Raw genomic sequence first — 19,501 nt, forward strand, 5'->3', positions numbered from 1 at the left:
CAGGCAGGAGTCGGTCTACTTGTCACGGACGTGATGCCTATATACATGATCATGCCTAGATAATCTCATAATTATTCGCTTTTCTATCAATTGCTCGACAGTAATTTGTTCACCCACCGTAATACTTATGCTATCTTGAGAGAAGCCACTAGTGAAACCTATGGCCCACGGGTCTATCTCTTATCATATTTGCTTCCAATCTACTTTTATTTGCATCTTTACTTTTTGCATCTATATTATAAAATACCAAAAATATATTTATCTTATCATACTATCTTTATTAGATCTCACTTTCGCAAGTGGCCGTGAAGGGATTGACAACCCCTTTATTGCGTTGGTTGCGAGTTCTTTGTTTGTTTGTGTAGGTGCGTGGGACTTTTGAGGAGCCTCCTACTGGATTGATACCTTGGTTCTCAAAAACTGAGGGAAATACTTACACTACTATTGCTGCATCACCCTCTCCTCTTCGAGGAAAACCAACGCAAGCTCAAGACGTAGCACGAGCCTGCTGTGGACCTGGAGTCTGTTGGCTCCACCGACCCGATGATCGTCGACTCCGACACGACGTCGCTTGACGCGTTCCCCACCAACATGGTGATCTACGATGAGCCGCCTCCTCGCGAGCACAGCGGCGGGAGCACCATCACGGAGGTGCTCGTCATCAACAGTGGCGAGCGCTCGAGACCCACTCGATGCGGCGCTGCGAGACTTGACGGCGCCCATCCCAAAAGACGCAGACGCTGAGACACAGGAGGCACGCCGCGTCCAGCTCCTTGAGAGCGCTGGCTGACTGGCCAGCGTGCGACGCCTCTCGGACGCCTATCGGCGCGAGATGGACCGGGCCGTTGGAGGCATGCCGGCTCTTGAGGGGCCTAGCCGCATCGGCTCGATCCGGCAGCATGGCGCGACCATCACCAGCATGTTCGGGGCAGAACGCCCCATCTACGCCACGCCTGCAGAGAACATCAGGGCCACCCAGGCGGTGACGGACGAGCTGGACAAGTACAAGGGTGACGAGCGTCGCCACATGACGGAGTGAGTCCAGCAGCTCCTGGATGCGGCCGCCGCGCAACACGAAGCCGGCTGCCACGCTAAAGTGCCCACCCAGCGGAACGATGAACCGCCCCCTCGCCAAGACCACGGCAAGACATCCCGGACGCCAACTGGTGGCGCCCACGGAAGACGAGGCAACGAGTCGGCTGCCAGCCGCAGCCGGACTCGCCTCTCCATCGAGCGTGACAAAGACGGCCGCCCTCGAGCTGTAGAGCAGCGAGGCGACCCGCCTCCTCCTCTGCCTCGTGGAGCAAGACATCCTACTCCGCCACCTATCATGTACCCAACACTCGGCGACCGCCTTGGCCGCCGAGAGGGAGTCAGAGAGAACGACGCCCGCCATCGGATCGACCACCTCAACCGGTCTCTGGCGCTAGAAGAAGAAGACGCATTGGGTCCGCCTTGTTTCGACCCACGAATCCAAGATGAGCCCTTTCCCAAAGGGTTCACGCTCCCAAGAGATACGCCCAAGTACACCGGCTCCGTGAAGCCGAAGGATTGGCTGGTCGACTACTCCACGGCCGTCAGCATAGCGAACGACAACAAGCGTGTTGTCGTGAAGTATGTCCCGCTCATGCTTTAAGGCACAACCCGGACGTGGCTCAACAGCCTGAAGCCCCATAGCATCAACTGCTGGATTGATTTCACCAAAGCTTTCATCCGCAACTTCACCAACACGTACAAGCGGCCTCCCAAGCCCCGACATCTTTCCTTGTGCGTCCAAGGGCCCAGCGAATTGACTCGCGACTATCTCACGCGCTGGGCCGAGCTGCACAACTCCTGCGAAGGTGTGCACGAGGTGCAGGCAATCGAATACTTCACCGCCGGGTGCCGAGAGGGCACCCTCCTCAAGCATCGACTTCTCTACGACGAGCCTGCGACTCTTGACGAACTGTTGATCATCGCCGACAAGCATGCCACGGCAGACTCCTCCATGAAGGCGGAAATCCTAGTTGATGCGTCTGGCAAGGTGGCACCTCAGGCTCCTCGGACTCCGGCTGGTGACACCAGTCGACGACAGCATCCAAGCGACAACAAGCGGAAGGCCACCCAGCCAGCTTCCACCAGCCGGCAGGTGGCGACAGTCGAGGACCAGCAGCCGGAGGGACAGCCAGCGCCCAAGCGTCAGAAGGGCGGCAAGCCCAATTGGTTGCCCGCCTTCTCTTACGAGCAGACCCTAGATGCACCCTGCAAGTTCCATAGTGGCGCGAAGCCGTCCAACCACACCACACAGAAGTGCCATTAGATCACCAGGGTAGCCAAGGGAGATGGACTCCTGCCTCCTTTGCCTACCGGCCCGCCGCCTCCTCAGCCCCAGCAGCCAGCGGCCCGGCCAGTCGGTGCCATACAAGACGAGTATCCAGAGGAGCATGGAGCTTATGTTGTGTTCACCAGCGTGGCCGATGACAGATGCAACAGACGGCAACAACAGCAAGAAGTACAAGCAGTGGCCTCAAATACTCCAGAATTCATGCATTGGTCTGAGAAGCCCATCAGTTGGAACAGGGCCGACCACCCGAAAGTGATGCCTTCCCCTGGTTCCTACGCCCTGGTCCTAGATGCAATCTTCACAACGGAGAGGCGGGCAGCTCGTTTCTCCAGAGTCCTGATAGATGGCGGCAGCAGCATCAATATCCTGTACCGTGACACAATGGAGAAGTTGGGAATCAAGCAGAAGCAACTTCTCCCCGGTCAGACTGTATTCCATGGCATAGTCCCTAGCCTTTCCTGCTCACCAATCGGCAAGACCCAGATTGATGTTCTCTTCGGAGACAAAAATCATTTCCGCCGTGAGCCAGTGTGGTTTGAAGTGGTGGACCTTGAAAGCCCCTACCATGCACTGCTTGGCCGACCTGCTCTGGCCAAGTTCATGGCAGTCCCCCACTATGCTTACCTCAAGATGAAGATGCCGAGTACCAAGGGGATCCTGATTGTAGTCGGAGATTACAAGAAGTCGACCGCCTCCGCCGCGGATAGCAGCCGGCTGGCCGAGTCCCTCATGATTGCAGCTGAGAAGCGGCTCCTTGACTGGGTGGTGGCGATGGCAGGCAAGAAGCCGGAAATGTCACCCATCGCCAAGGAGTCGGAGGTTGAGGGCTCGTTCAAGCCGACAAAGGAAACGAAGAAGATACCCCTGGACCCGGAGCACCCGGAGAGGCACGCTGTCATAGGTGCCAACCTGGACGGCAAATAGGAAAACGAGCTCGTCAATTTCCTCCGTGAGAATCGGGACATCTTCGCATGGTCTCCCAAAGACATGCCGGGTGTTCCGACGGATTTTGCCGAGCACAAATTACATGTCTGACCTGACGCCAAGCCGGTCAGGCAGCCCTTGCGCCGCCTGTCAGAAGAGAAGAGAAGTGTTGTCGGAGAAGAGATAGCCCGGCTTCTAGCAGTCAGATTCATCATGGAAGTGTTCTTTCCAGAGTGGCTGGCCAACCCAGTTCTGGTGTTGAAGAAAAATAAGCAATGGCGTATGTGTATTGACTATACCAGCCTCAACAAAGCTTGCCCCAAAGATCCCTTTGCCCTACGAAAAATTGACCAAGTGATAGACTCCACAGCCGGATGCGAGCTGTTTAGTTTTTTGGATGCATACTTAGGGTACCATCAAATAAAGCTGAACCCGGCCGACAGGCTGAAGACCGCCTTCATCACGCCATTTGGAGCCTTCTGCTACCTGACCATGACGTTCGGCTTGCGAAATGCCGGCGCCACGTTTCAGTGTTGCATGCAGAAGTGTCTCCTCAAGCAACTCGGCAGAAATGCCCATGTCTATGTGGATGATGTGGTGGTGAAGACGGAGAGGCATGGCATGCTGCTAGAAGACCTCAAGGAAACCTTTGAGAACCTGCGCCAATTCCAGATCAAGCTCAACCCAGAGAAATGCATCTTTGGAGTACCAGCCGGCCAGCTCCTCGGCTTTCTGGTCTCAGAGCACGGCATAGAATGCAACCCAGTGAAGATCAAGGCCATTGAGAAGATGGAGGTGCCCACCCGACTGCTGGATGTGCAGAAGTTCACTGGCTGCCTGGCATCAATTAGCCGTTTCATCAGTTGGCTGGGCATGAAGGCTCTTCCCCTATACCAGCTTATGAAGAAGACCACTTTTTTCAAGTGGAGCGACAAGGCAGACGAAGATTTTCTCCAACTCAAGAAGATGCTGACCACCCCTCCTATCTTGGCGGTTCCAACTGAGAAAGAGCCCATGCTCCTCTACATCACCGCTACCAGTTGGGTGGTCAGCACAGTCATAGTGGTAGAGTGCAAGGAGGAGGGCAGAGCATTGCCGGTCCAGAGACCGGTATATTACTTGAGTGAAGTATTGTCCGCCTCCAAGCAAAACTACCCACACTATCAGAAGATGTGATATGGCGTGCACTTTGCCGCCAAGAAGCTGAAGCTTTACTTTCAAGAGCACCCAATAACTGTTGTCTGCACTGCTCCGCTTGCTGAGATCATTGGAAGTCGAGACGCTTCTGGCCGAGTGGCCAAGTGGGCTATTGATATGGCTCCTTACACCATCTACTACCAGCCGCGCACCGCCATCAAGTCACAAGCACTGGCCAACTTCCTCGTCGACTGGGCCGAGACCCAATACTTGCCGCCAGCGCCAGACTCCACCTCTTGGCGGATGCATTTTGATGGTTCGAAAATGTGCACCGGTCTGGGAGCCGGCATCGTCCTCACCTCTCCCAAAGGCGACAAGCTCAGATATGTGCTGCAAATCCATTTTTCCGCTTCCAACAATGTAGCTGAGTACGAGGCACTCATACACGGGCTCCGGCTTGCCAAGGAACTCGGCATTCGCCGGATCCTGTGCTATGGTGACTCCGACTTGGTGGTCCAACAGTCGTCAGGCGATTGGGACGCCAAGGATGCAAATATGGCAAGCTACTGCTTCCTCATGCAACAACTCAGTGGATACTTTGACGGGTGCAAGTTCCTCCATGTGCCAAGAAATGACAACGAGCAAGCAGATGCCTTGGCACGGATCGGCTCCACCCGGCAGGCGATACCAGCCGGCGTCGCCTTGCAGCGCCTCTTCAAGCCGTCTGTCAAACCATCACCAGAGTCCGACTCCATCTTCGTGCCGGCCCCTCCTGAAGCGGTCGGATCCGACTTGAGGATACCAGAAGCCGGCGCGGGGACTTCGGTAGGTGGCCCGGGGACTGCAGCCGTCGCACCCGGCCCGGGGACTTCAGAACCTGGCCCGGGGACTTCAACAGTCGACCCGGGGACTTCTTCAGCTCAGCAGGTGGCATTCGACTCCAACCCGCCGCCTCCCGGCCCAACCGCCCTTGTACAAGTTGCAGTTGTGGCAGTCGGAGAGATAGCAGCACCCTCATGGGCTCAACCCATCCTCAACTTCCTGGTGAACAAAGAGCTGCCGGCCAATGAGATCCTAGCCCGACAAGTGCAACGGCGGGCAGCAGCATACACCATAGTCAACAAAGAACTGGTTCGGCGCAGTGTCACTGGTGTGTACCAGCGCTGTGTGGAGTCAGAACAGGGTCAAGCAATCCTCAAAGATATTCGCCAAGGCAAATGTGGTCACCACGCAGCTTCAAGATCACTTCTTGCCAAAGCTTTCTGCCATGGTTTCTTCTGGCCGACCACTCTAGAAGACGCCAAAGAGTTGGTCCAGAAGTGCAAAGGGTGTCAGAAGTTCCGCTCCAAGACACACTTGCCAGCTTATGCACTCAAGACCATTCCCATTGCTTGGCCCTTTGCTGTTTGGGGTTTTGATATGGTGGGGCCATTCAAGACGGCCCGTGGTGGCATGACTCATCTGCTTGTCGCTCTGGACAAGTTCACCAAGTGGATAGAGGCAAAGCCAATCAAGAAGCTGAATGAGCCGACTGCCGTGACTTTCATTGCCAACATCACCACTCGGTACGGCATACCACATAGCATCATCACCGACAACGGCACAAACTTTGCCAAAGGAGCATTGGTCGTTTCTGCGCGACGCAGGGCATCCAACTGGACTTAGCGTCTGTTGCCCATCCACAGTCAAACGACCAAGTTGAGCGAGCAAACGGCCTCATTCTGTCCGGCATCAAGCCCCGAATGGTTGAGCCTCTACAGCGTTCAGCCGATGCTGGCTCTATGAGCTACCGGCCATCCTCTGGAGCCTGCGCACAACTCCGAACAAGTTGAACGGCTTCACGCCCTTCTTCCTCGTCTACGGTGCTGAAGCCGTCATCCCTACGAACATAGAGTTCGACCCTCCGCGAGTCACCATGTACACCGAGGCGGACGCCAAGGAGGCATGAGAAGACGGTGTCAACCAGCTGGAGGAGGGCCAGGTGTTGGCACTTAGCCGGTCCGCCATCTACCAGCAGAGTCTGCGTCGATACTACAAGCGCAAGGTGAAGCCAAGATCCTTCCAAGAGGGAGACCTTGTGCTCCGGCTGATCCAGCAAACAGCCGGCCAACACAAGCTCTCGGCACCTTGGGAAGACCCTTTCATCATCAGCAAGGTGCTGGGCAATGATTCCTACTATCTGATCGACGCTCAGAAGCCGAGAGCACGCAAAAAAGATGACTCGGGCAAGGAGACGGAGAGGCCATGGAACGCAAACCTCCTCCGAAGATTTTACAGTTGAAAGCAGTATGTATCACGCTACCTTTTGTATTATGTACAAAGACTCCGGGTCCCCCAAGAAGAACTCGGGGACTACCCTCCTTTTATCTATATGATAAGTGTTATGCCTATGAGTGTGTATTGTTTATTATTTCCGCCTGGCACCGGGTTCGACCAGTCGGCCCGGAGGCACGCCGCCTTCTGCTATATGCCGCCTCCTGCAAGCCGGACAAGTAGTGTGTCGGCACCAAAAACTTCCCCTGTCAGAAGCCGCAGCTTGCAGAGCGACTGTATGGCGGGCAGGGGTTGCCAAACAGTGCCCATATGAAAAATGGCTAAGGAAAGAACGCATATAGCCGAGGCCGGCATCACGCCTGGTCGGCCGGCTGCCGAGCAGCCGGCTGGCCGGCTTCCGCTTGTCTTGCCAACACTCCGAATGGCTAAGTACTTGCTCTCCAATTAAAAGCTAAGTACTCAACCCAGCCGCAGTCCGCAGACCGGCTGCTTGGCTGGTAAGTGGATAGCTAAGGGAGGGCGGCAAAGGAAAAGAGCAAGGAGCATAAAGCAAGAAAAGTTAGAAGCCGGCAAAGCAAAACATGAAATGCGATAAAATATTTACATAGATAAAGGCCTATCGGCCAGCATTCAACAAGTTTGATGTACACCCCGAGGGTGGAATTTTGCAAATTTAACCAAGTTATCCAGACTAGCGAGCAGAAAAAGGAAAAGATAAGCATTCTAAGGGGCGGTAGAAGGCTCCTGCTGAATGGTGGAGTCGGCAACGCCGGTTGGTGCAGCAGGCGGCTCCGGCTAGACGTTGGAGTCGGCGACGCCGGTTGGTGCGGCAGAAGGCTCCGGCTGGATGATGGAGTCAGCAGCACCAGTCGGGGCGGCGGACGGCTGGACGGCAGAGTCAGCAGCGTCCGTCGGGGGAACGGGCGGCTGGTCGGTCTCCGCCTGGCTACCTCCAGCAGCGGTTGGCGCCTTGGAGCGTAGATCATTTCCTGAGGCCCGGTCAGGTTGAGGCTGACCATCCGCTCCAACCTCCGGCACGTCGTCCTCGCTCGCCTCCTCCTCCTCCTCGTCCTCGTCCTCCCCTTCGTCGCTGGAGTCGATTACTTCAGCCGAATCCTCGCTGTCTTCCGGATTCAGCCTGAGCCACTCCAGCGGCGCTTCGACACCTTCTTCGACCACCTCCGGGATGAACACGCTGGTGTCGGTGTAGTCGGCGATCGCCGCCGCCCTGCTGACAAGCTCGGCTTCCACCGCCACCAGCTACTCCTGCGCCTTCAGCCGAAACATGGTCAATTGGGCTAGATCTAGCCCAAGGTACCACGCCTTGGCGAACTCCAGGGGTCGGCGCGCTCCTGCCCGGGCTGCAGAGCCTTTCCAAGCCTCCAGGCGGCCGACCGCCACCTCCAGCCAGTCGGTAGTCCGAATGGGGGTGCGCGGAGCCTGCACAGCTGGCCAGAGGGCGGAGATCGCCTAGGCCCTGACGCGCTGAAGGTAGCGCAGCATCTGATGGGTAGGACGAAGGCAGGCCTGGATGCTGAGGAGCTGCTCGTTGAGGGTCCGGGGGGCATCAGCGGCAATCTGCACGCCTTCCTCCCTCCGCTCCTCGCGCTGGGCCTTGATGATCTAGTTCGCAGCGACGGAGTGGCCCTGGAAGAAGTCTGCTTGGACAGAAGGCAAGGAAAGCCAAAGTCAGAAACTAGCAATTGGCCTAGATAAGGGCCGGCAGCTCAAAACAATAAAAGAAAATGAAGCTCACCATCGACCAAGTCTTTGATGCTGCTGAAGTAGGCCGTCATTTGCGCCTCCTTGTCGGCCCAGACGGAGCGCTCGATCTCGAACTTGGTGAGGAGGTCGGTCTCCTTCGCCTTCGCCTCCCTCTGAGCTGTCTTGAGGGCCTCCGCCTGCTCCGCGAGCTGAGTGACCAGCCGGTCATGCTCCTTGGCCAGCTTGCTACACTCCGCCTCCTTGTCGCGCAGGGTGGTGTTGGCTTCGCCCAGCTGCTGCTGCAAGGCGGCGTTGGCCTCTGTAAAAGAGAAGAAGAAAGAATATCAGTCAAACAACAAAGAGGGATGCAGTTGCCGGGGAGATCCGGCCCGACTGCTCAGTAGTCGGCCCGAATCTCGGGGACTACAGCCCGCGGGTGTGCTACCGCGCCCCCGCAGAGAAGAAGTTACCAGCAAAAATAAGATTACTGGGAAGATTCGGCCCGACTGCTCAACAGTCGGCCCGAACCTCGGGGACTACAGCCCATGGGTGCGCAGTGCGCCCCCGCGAAGAAAGGAAGTCGAAATTTACTCCGACTCTCGGACAAGTTGGCGGTCTGCGTCTCCAGCTCCCGGACTCTGGAGTTGAAGGTGACCGCGCGAAGATTGTGGTAGTCCTGCAAGAGGGATATCAGATGAAGTTAGCATCTGACACCTGCAAGTTAAAGTTCCGGACTGCCTGCTCGGCAGCCGGCCCGAAACTTGGGGACTACACCCAATGGGTGCGCTTGCGCGCCCCCACGAAGGAAGCAAGAAGATCAAAATAAAGAGAAGTAAAGAAACTTACGCGGATGGTTGCCCGCGAATCCAGGAACGCCTCGTTGCATCGCTTGAGGGCTTCAGCTTCAGCCCGGAGTTTGGCCTGGACGTCAAGGGACGCCTGGTCCAGGGCGCCCGTCCCACCTCCGCGTACCCAGCCAGCGGGCGCGGTGCTGGTCGCTTCGGTGTCGGGGACCGATGAGCTCGCGGCGCCGGCCTCCAGCGGACGTGGTGCCGAGGCCGCCTTCGCAAGACAACGGCATGCAGGTGTGCGGACCTCAGGAGTCAGGTCCGTCACCACCTCGTTCCCGGCCGGTGGCACCGGTGGGGTAGCCGGCTGCTCGCCCTGCGTTCCGCCGGCTGGCTGTGGCGGCGGCACGATGACGTCCGGCATGGCCACGTCACCGCCCTCCCTCTTCATGACCGGCTGCTCGCTGCCGGCTCCCCCAGTCATCACCACAAAACTCCGGCGGAGCTGGTGCGGTGTTCAGAGGAGTCATGAGCAGCGGCTCCTGGCAGTGCGCGGCCTCTACGAGCCGCTCCTTCTCCGCGGCATCGGCCTCCGCCTGCGCCAGCTTCCTCACCGTGGATGCTGCGGCCTTGTCCGCCTCCACCTTCGCTAGGCGGTCGGCCTCCTGTTCCTCACACGCCTCCCGCACGTTCCTCTCATGCGCCTCCCGGAGGTCAGCGGCCGGGTAGATTCGCCGGCTGGTGGTGGAGGTCTCCGTCGACCTGATGACCGAGGCGGCGGCCGACTTCTCGAGGGTGAGCGGGGCCCTGAAGATAAGAAGGCAAGACAAAAAAGTTTTTAGTCTAGACCGGCAAAGAGGTGGAATCGTGAGAGGGGTACTTACGCTGACACCATGGGCGGCACCTTCGGTTGCCTCTGGACCTTGGCAACCTTGTTCGCGGCTTATTTCCGCCTGGTCACCGCAGCCGGGTTCTTGAGTTTCTTTGGCGCGCTGCCGAACAGAGCGGTGCCTTGCTTCCACTTGCGCTTGCCGCCTCGAGTGGGCGGCCCGGTAGAGGGGCCTGCGCCGGTGTTGGCGGTGCTTCGGGAGGGGCGCGGCTAGTCTTCATCATCATCATCATTAGGCCAGGTCTCCATGCCGTCGCCCTCCTCGGAGCCGCCTGCTCCATCTCTGCCGCCTGCCGCGTCGTCCGCCAAGGCGGCCGCCCCAAGTCGGGGTCGTCCACATTGCTCACTGCCCGGTCCGGCAGGTAGTCTCCACCAGGCCCCACGATGGTGGCCGTCGCTGCAGACATGTAAATCTGCGCTCCAGAAAGGAGTTGTGTCACACCAAGAACAAGACCAAAGTTAGAAATAAAAGAAGAAACCGAGGGACTTACGCCAGGTGGCGGGTCGTCGCGGGAATACGGCCGCTTCCCGAACCGCAAATCTCACTCCGACACCTTGAGGTCAGAGATCTCGTTCACCATCCTCGCGACCTCAGCAGTCGGCATCTCCCTCGTGCACAACCTGCTTGGGTTGTGGTGCCCGCTCATCTGGCAGATCAGGTGAGGGCAGCCCTGAAGCGGGAGGACCCGGCGCTCAACGAAGGTGATGAGGAGGTCAGAGGCCACGAGGCCCTCTGACTCCTGGAGCACCTGGAGCCGGCCGATGGCGGCTACCGCGTCCACCGACACCATCTTCGGCTTGTAGCCCCAGTTGTGCCGAAGACCGATAGGGGGGCCGGCCTCGTAGGCCGGCAGGTTGATGAAGTCAACAGCCGGATCGACGTTCTGAACATAGAAATAAGATTGTTGCCACAATTTTACCGACTGTGACAGCTTGATGACTGGGAAGGCATTCCTCTTCACCGGCCGGCACACGACAACGAATCCGCCGCACTCAGCCGCCGTGTCCTTGGCGGAGGTGCCTACCTTGCCGTAGAAGAACGCCCCCACAGCTCGAGTGTGGGGAGGATGCCGAGGTAGCCCTCACACGTCGTGACGAAGGCGGGGAGTAGGGTCATGGTGTTGGGCGTCAGATGATGTTGTTGGAGGTGGTTCAAATCCATGAACGAGTGGAGGAAGCCGCTCGCCGGGAGGCCGAAGCCGCGGAGGAAGTGCGAGCGGAAGACGACCCGCTCATTCCCCTTCGGCGCTGGCGAAATTTCCTCCGCCGGCGGCACCCGCGCCTTGACGAACGCCGCATTGGGCATCCGGCGCGTGTCCCGGAGGAAGGTGATGTGATCTTTGATCACCATCGATCCGGCCCAGCCGCCGCCCTTCTTGCGCGCCATGGCCTCGGGCGGAGCTACAAGGAAGGAGGAGTGCGACGGCGGCAAAGCTGCGGCAGCACCATGGCAAGCCCTAAGTAGCGGCAACACAGGGGTGGAGAGAGCAAGCGGAGGAAGAGAGTGTGGGGAGGATGGCGCGCGTGCTCCGCCGCTTCCCTCCCTCCCCCTACTTATAGCCCTCGGGCTATGAAGCCGAGGGGGTGGGGCATGGGATCGTGGGATTAACTGTGCCCACGACCCCACGACCCCCCGATTACTGTGAGAAGTTACTGCGCCTTGAACACTCACAGGAATCGCAACCGCCCGCCTCGGCCGCAGCGGATCCGCCCGCGTGCCGAGGCCCGGTAGTGGCGGGCCCGGCCCACTGTCACGTCCCATCAGAACCGTGGGGTGGTAGGCTGGCTGGGCTGACGTGTGCCACTTGGCGTGCTTGTGGCGGGCGGCGGGCCTGGGAAGCTTAGCAGGCATGCCACCTGTTTCCCGCCTTGGAGTTCAAAATTGGCCAATGATCCCGCCTTGTCAAAACCAACTCCAGCAGTCGGCGCGCTGCAAGGCGGATCAAACATTCTCCGGAGCTCGGTGAGAGGGGAAGCCGTTGAGACTTCACGACCCTTCGGCCGCAACGCCTCATCGGCTTCGGGGACAACTGTCGGAATAATGGGCCACGGGTAGCCTTACACGAGTCCCTGAACCTGTCGAAATTTTGGGCCGGCTTCGCCCTGCAATACCCCAAACTAAAGCTCCGCCCTCCGGAGGCCGGCTGGCTCAACGGCCGGCCACCGGAGGACGGCCAACCACCAGCAGACGACACCAAAAGCAGCCGGCTCCAGTCAGCCGACCTCTAGAGAGGATGGCGTCGAGCAGGCAGCCACCTGGTACCCTCAGAGTCTGCACCCCCATCAAGAGGACGAGACAGGTCGTGGCTATAGTGAAGCCCCTCACCCCCGAATCTTAGGCTTGGCGTGGCCACAGTGCCCCGTACAGGCGGAGATCTCCGCACGGCATGACACTGTTTCCACTCCCCCTTGACGTGACTCCAGACAGGCGGAGCCTTGTTCTCCATGACGACCTGTCGGTACGGCCCGCAGGCTGCGGGCCCTATCAGGCAGTGTCATCCCGGAAGACGGCGGATGACGAACCAATCGGATTGGGGGAGGGCCGGCCTCCAGCAGGCGGCCGTTCCTTCCCTCGGGGCCCGTGAACCATCAACCAGATAAGACCTGGTGTGGCTACAGTGATCTCCCTCCAGGCGGCGGGATTGTAGCCACACTGAGCTGACCAAGCCCGCGTCATTAGCAGCACGGCTACAGTGAGCAGCCACCAACCAGACCCGCCAGCGGCGGGAGCGGCCTGTCGGCTCCGTACCAGACTAGTCGACGGGGCCCACCAGGCGGCGGGCCCTAGTAGTCGGTGTTGAAGCCAGAGGCCGGAGACACTGACAGCCGGGCCCAGCACCCGGCTAGATTACCATTGTACCCGTGGGGGGTAGGCCTATATAAACCCCCAGGGCACCCATGCAAAGGGTTCCCACCCCATTAGAACTAGCCACTCCCCTAGAGCAGGAAGAGAGCTAGCCTTGCCTCCTTCTACCTCTAGCACACAGCTCAAGGAGCACCATTGTACCACTTGTGCCTTAGTGATCATGCGGAGACCCCGCAGAGCAGGACTAGGGGTGTTATCTCCTAGGAGAGCCCAGAACCTGGGTAAAGTGCACCGGCGTACGTGTCTACGCCTTATCCTGCTTCCAGGCACCGGTGACGTTCTACTCACTCCCACCATGATAAGCCATCCCTTGGCATATGTCGCACCCAACCCCCGACATGGGGAGGAGAAGAAGTCGGACCAATCTTCTTCTTGTTGTTCTTCTTCTTTTTCTTACCATTCTTAGATGCGGGATCAAACACAACTCCCTCCTTGGCAACACACTCCTTTTGGTTGCTCAAGAGGTCGTTTAGGTTTTCTCCCCTTGGATGCATGATACAAGCCCTTTCTCAATTTGGGCCTTCAACTTCTTATTCTCCTCTTCAAGGGAGGTGCAATCATGAACAAAGTTAGCCGTACAAGCATAATCATTCAAATCTATATGAGGTACGGAAGTGAGAGCCTTAATGGTTGTAGCTTTTAGTTGAGAATAAGACTTGGTGAGGTCAATGGGGTCAACTTTGACAACCTTGGATCTAGTCACAAGGAACTCATGCTCCTCAACAAGTCTTCTGTGATCAACTAGAAGCTTTTCAACTCTAACGTTAAGAGCATCTTTGTTCTCAAGAGCAAGTTGCAAAGCATCATTGGTTTTAACAAAGTCAATTTGATGAGCCGACAAGGCTTCCTGAAGTGATGCTCTCATGACACTCTCTTCATTAAGTTCGTGCTCAAGGAGATCAACTCTCTCTTTCTTCTCTATAAGGAGGTTTTCCACGTTATCAATAAAGTCATCGCGTTCGGCAAGTGACTTAAGGAGATCGCCAAAACGAGCACGAGCTTCACCATGAAGAGTTTTCATGAAAGCCATTAAGGATTCCTCATCATTATCCACTCCCTCATCACACTCATCCTCCACTATCTCACATGAGACATTGGGAGTGTAGTTGTCGGGTTTCTTGGATTTGGACTTTGTTTTTACCTCTTTGGCCATGAGGCACCGATGAGTGAAAGGCTTGTCCTCGTTTGGAGAGTCGAAGAGGCCGGTGGTGGAGGAGGAGGCAGCGGCATGCATGGCAAAGGCGGTCGTGCCCACTTGGTCATCATCACCGTCATCTTCATCTCCAGACATGTATTCTTCATGAACAAGAGCCTTGTCATCCTTTATCTTTGCAAACTTGGTGAACTTCTTCTTCTTGAGGACAAGCTTCTCGGACTTGTCTTCATGTCTCTCATACGAACAATCATGTACAAAGTGTCTTGGGCTATCACAATTGTAGCATTTCCTTCATCCAAAGGATCTTCCTTGAAGATTTTTTCCATTGTTTGCCATGGTCCCGAAGTACTTCTTGACTAAGAGTGCCAAGTCTTCTGCAAAATCATTTGCCAGGCACGAGGTGTAAGTGTCCTCCTCACATATCTCTTCACTCACTTCTTCCTCCCTTGAGGGTTGGCTTATCACTTTCTTGGCCTTCAAAGCAAGATTGGAGTTCTTGGTTGCTTGAGCTATTGCAAAGGTTTTCTTGGACTTGGTTTTCAAAAGAACACGAGTAGAGAAGGTGGAAACAACTTGAGCCGCGGTCAACTTGTGATAGTCCGGACGTTGAAGAACCATCACGACCATGGTATGTTCCGTGAGAACCATAGCATCTATGAACTTGTCCTTGATGAAATCATCATTTGCCCCAGTGCACCCAAAGGTTCTCAAGTTGAGCACAAGGGACTTCAACCTTCAGTAAACCTCTTCTGCGGACTCACCCTCATTCCTCACAAAGGGATTGACTTCTTGCTTGAGCAAAGCCAACTGAGATCTTCGAATGGCTTCCTCTCCTTCGAGAGCCTACTCAAGGCAATCCCAATTTTCCTTTGAGGTTTTGAGAATAGCAATGGAGTCACTATAGTCTTCGGTCACAGCGGTGCGTAACATGTTGTGTGTGGTTGCATTGAGTTGGTCATCAACCGCTTCCCTTGGAGTGAGATTCATTGGTTCCTTGGGGTTGAATCCATTGACCACAATCCACCACAGTTGAGTTGAAGCACTGCGCATGTGAGACTCCATATCTAGATTCCACTTAGCAAACATATTAGCTTTCAAAGGGGGCGGAGGCCCATAGGATTAATGCGAGGATGTTGCAAAGGTTGTGGAGAGTAAAAGGGGTTCCACAGCATTGTACTTGGGAACTTGAGTACGAGCCGGAGAAGCAAGAGGTTCCCTCGAGTCATCCGCATCATGAACGTCATTTGGATCAAACGAGTTTGATGCGGATGTTGATGGATTCAAGCGTGCATCAATTTCCTCCTTGACCGAGGACCGAACCTCTTTCAACATAGAGGCTTTGAGGTCCGCAAACATTGAAAGAATATCGGTCGCGGTCAAGGGGGCTCCCGGGTTAGGAGAAGTGGTGGGATCAACGACCAGGGCACCAAGTTCCTCGTTCGCGGTGGGTGGGGGGGGGTAGGTTTTCACCATCCCCCGCAATGGGTGCACCACCTCCCTCATTCCCTAGATCTACCATATCCTCTAAGGTTGTAAAACCTTATATTACAGCACGAGGCACCGATACCAATTGAAAGGATCGATACGGTCGACTAGAGGGGGGGTTAATAGGAGACTAGATTTTTTAATCTTTCTTGTCGTTTTTAAGGCTTAGCGGATAAAAGAGTTCACTAGATATGCAACTAGGTGAATGCAACCTATATGACAAGCAATCTCCAAGATAAATATGCTAGGCAACAAACTAAGTAGCAAGCCAACAAGCATACAACAACAAAGTAAGGTGCGGGAAAGGATTAACCACAAGTGAGACGAGGACGCAGATTTTATCCCGAAGTTCACTCTTCCTTGGGGAAGAGCTAATCTTCGTTTGGAGCGGTGCCGGAGCCAAAGATTGCGGAACACCACCGAAGGCTCACCGTAATCTCCTTCGAGTCACCCCCAACGGATGAGCCTCGAATCACTCGGGGTTGGTCTTGAAGGCAACCACCACACCTTTACAAAATTCTTCGGAGCACACCACAAGCAAGGAAGCTTTCGGAGGAACCTCTAGCCGCCTAGGAGCCCAAGCTCCAAGAGTAACAAGTCAATGGGGGAAGAAATGTTCCGGGGAACGCGATTTGGTTTGGTCAAGTTGTAGATCGGGTCTTGCTCTCCCAATCCCCAAAGTTTAAACAAGTTTGGGTGGAGGGATTGAGAGTATTGAGCAAAATGGGGTGTAGCAATGGTGGAGCTCAACAAGACATTAGGGTTAGGGGTTGGAGGTGGAAGAAGAGGCTTTATATAGTGTTCTTGGCCGGGTGGGAGAATCTTCCTGTTGGACCCCGTGCGAACGGGCTAAGTCAGCCCCGTGCGCACGGGGTACTCAGAGAGTTTTCTTGATAACCGACAAGTATAGGGGATCGCAACAGTTTTCGATAAGTAAGAGTGTCGAACCCAACAAGGAGCTAAAGGTAGAATAAATATTCCCTCAAGTTATATTGACCACCGATACAACACTACGCACGCTTGACGTTCGCTTTACCTAGAATAAGTATGAAACTAGAAGTACTTTGTAGGTGTTGTTGGATAGGTTTGTAAGATAATAAAGAACACGTAAATAAAAAGTAGGGGTTGTTTAGATAAAGAAGCAATAAAGTAAATATAGCGAGTGTGGAAAAGTGGTGGTAGGAGTTGTGAAATTGTTCCTAAGCAATTGACTATGTTACTAGACCGGTAATCACTATTGCAATTCTATTTGAGGGAGAGGCATAAGCTAACATACTTTTTGTTCTTGGATCATATGCACTTATCATTGGAACTCTAGCAAGCATCCGCAACTACTAAAGATCATTAAGGTAAAACCCAACCATAGCATTAAAGCATCAAGTCCCATTTATCCCATACGCAAACAACCTACTTACTCGGGTCTGTGCTTCTGTCACTCACGCCACCCACCATAAGCAAATCATGAACATATTGCAAACCCTACAGCGGGGATCCATCACGCTTGCGCGACACGGAGAGCACCATAGGACAGCACCAATAATAAAACATGCAACTCAAACCAATCATAACAATTCATCAATCGCCGATAGGACAATGAAAATCTACTCAGACATCATAGGATGGCAACACATCATTGGATAATAATATGAAGCATAAAGCACCATGTTCAAGTAGAGGGTACAGCGGGTTGCGGGAGAGTGGACCGCTGAATATAGATGGAGGAAGGTGATGGAGATGTTGGTGAAGATGATGGAGGTGTTGGTGTAGATCGCGGTGATGATGATGGCCCCCGGCAGCGTTCCGGCGCCACCGGAAGCAAGGGGGAGAGAGCCCCCCTTCTTCTTCTTCTTCCTTGACCTTCTCCCTAGATGTGAGAAGGGTTTTCCCTCTGGTCCTTGGCTCCCATGGCTTGGGAGGGGCGAGAGCCCCTCCGAGATTGGATCTATCTCTGTCACTCTCTATTTCTGCGTTTCCAGATTCTGCCCTCTCACCGTTTCTTTTATATCTGGATATCCGTAACTCCGATTGGGGTGAATCTTTCGTCCAGATCTTTCTCATAAAATTATCTTTCGTGCGGCAAAAGAAGAGCGTCAACCGCCTTACGGGGGCCCCAGGAGAGTCCAGGGTGCGCCTGCCTCCCTGGGGCGTGCCCCCTATCTCCTGGCCCCCTCGGGCACCGTCTCGCGTTGATTTCACTTCCCAAAAATCATAAATATTCCAAAATAATTCTCCGTCCATTTTTATCCCGTGTGGACTCCGTTTGACATGGGGTTTCTGCGAAACATAAAACATGCAACAGACAGGAACTGGCCTCACTGTCGTTGTCCTCTGATCCTGGACCGACCTCCTCACCAGCTGCAGCCCTCGCTGCCTTCTGCTCACGCCGAACAAGCTTCTCCTTGTTGATTTCCTTAATCTGACAGTGATGAATTGACTGGCACATCTTGAACATGTTGCTCAAGGTCTTGAATAGAGACTTCTTATCTTCCCTGGCAAAGACGGCCTCAGAACTAACAGACTTGGCCTTACCACGAGGGTTCCGTGCAGTAGAGGACATGCCTGGAGTGAAAGTAGCATGATCCTCAGGCCTAGGGTTGTGCCCCTTCTTGATAGGCACATAAGGAGCAGGAGCAGCTGGGGTCCAGTTGGAGTTGCGCTTGAGAACAGAGGTCTTGAATGAGGCAATATACTTAGCTGGACAGACGGTCTCAATCAAAGCCTGAATGAAAGGAGCATAGATCAAGGACTTGTTCTCTTGCACACAGTGACGGAGCTCATAGTACATGAAATCCATAACACCCACTTTCTTCTTCTGATGAAGATACACAAAGACATCTAGCATGGAGCTCCGAATGTTATGGGAATCGCCGGCCTTTGGAGTGAGGGTATACCTCAGGATATGGTGCATGGTGTCATAGAGGGGCAAAAGATCTTTGATTGACCCAGAGACAAATGACTTCTCTTGCTTGTATGCAAAGGAAATCTCATCCTTAGAGCGCCGCCCACTCTCCCTAACTATGCCAAACTCATCAGATACATCCTCTGCATCCATGAATGGGTAGGGAATGATCTCAGAGAACTTAGACATAGGAGCAGAGCACCGATGTGTTCCAGACATCCATGTGAGGGTGCGAGCAAAGTCATTGGAGAAATACAAAGTGTCAAACAACTGCATCACCAGATCTTCCTTATAGGGATGGTTGAATGTGACAAACGGAATGAGACCCAATCTTCCAAGAGTAGAGTACACACCGGGATATAGATGATTATTGTCACGTAAACTCTCAGTGTTGACTTGCTTGTGAGGAGCAAACTTCTTTGACTTGGTCATGAGAAGCTCGTGATAGACCCTTTCCTGAAACTCATTCTTGAAGCGGGGATCCACTCCCATACCAGTGGCAGCTGCATAAGGATGGCTCTGTCTCTCAGCCTAGAGCTCTGGCTTGGTCCACTTGGCAAGAGGCATATTTCGGAGGTCACGCCTGCCCGGAATGGCTTGCTCGGGACTAGACACTTCTTCCTCCTCTTCATCCTCATCAACACGATGATCTTCTTCTTCTATCTCTTCATCAACTTTGGGTTTGTCATAGTAAGCATCATCTTGCGAGTCATATTCTTACTCAGAGTTATCGGAGGCCTCAACAACCGGCCGCTTTGAGGCAGCACGGTGAACACGGCCTTGACCTGACACAGACCCCTGACCCATGCCTTCAGATGGCTGATGACGAGCAATTGTGAATTCCTTGGAACCTCCTTTTGGGTGCTTGCGACGAAGCTCATCCCTCTTGTCAGCGGAATCTGAAACACACGCACACACCCAACAACACGAAGCACGAAACACAAATGAGTACAAGTGCATGATGTATGGCAAGGAGATAGACAGAAGTCAAGTAAAAAGTTCCTAGATGGCTCGTGCGCACGGGGGTTTAGACCCCGTGGGCACAGGGGTCCCGTG

Source organism: Triticum aestivum, chromosome 6B (assembly GCF_018294505.1).
Source record: "Triticum aestivum cultivar Chinese Spring chromosome 6B, IWGSC CS RefSeq v2.1, whole genome shotgun sequence".
Taxonomy (NCBI): domain Eukaryota; kingdom Viridiplantae; phylum Streptophyta; class Magnoliopsida; order Poales; family Poaceae; genus Triticum; species Triticum aestivum.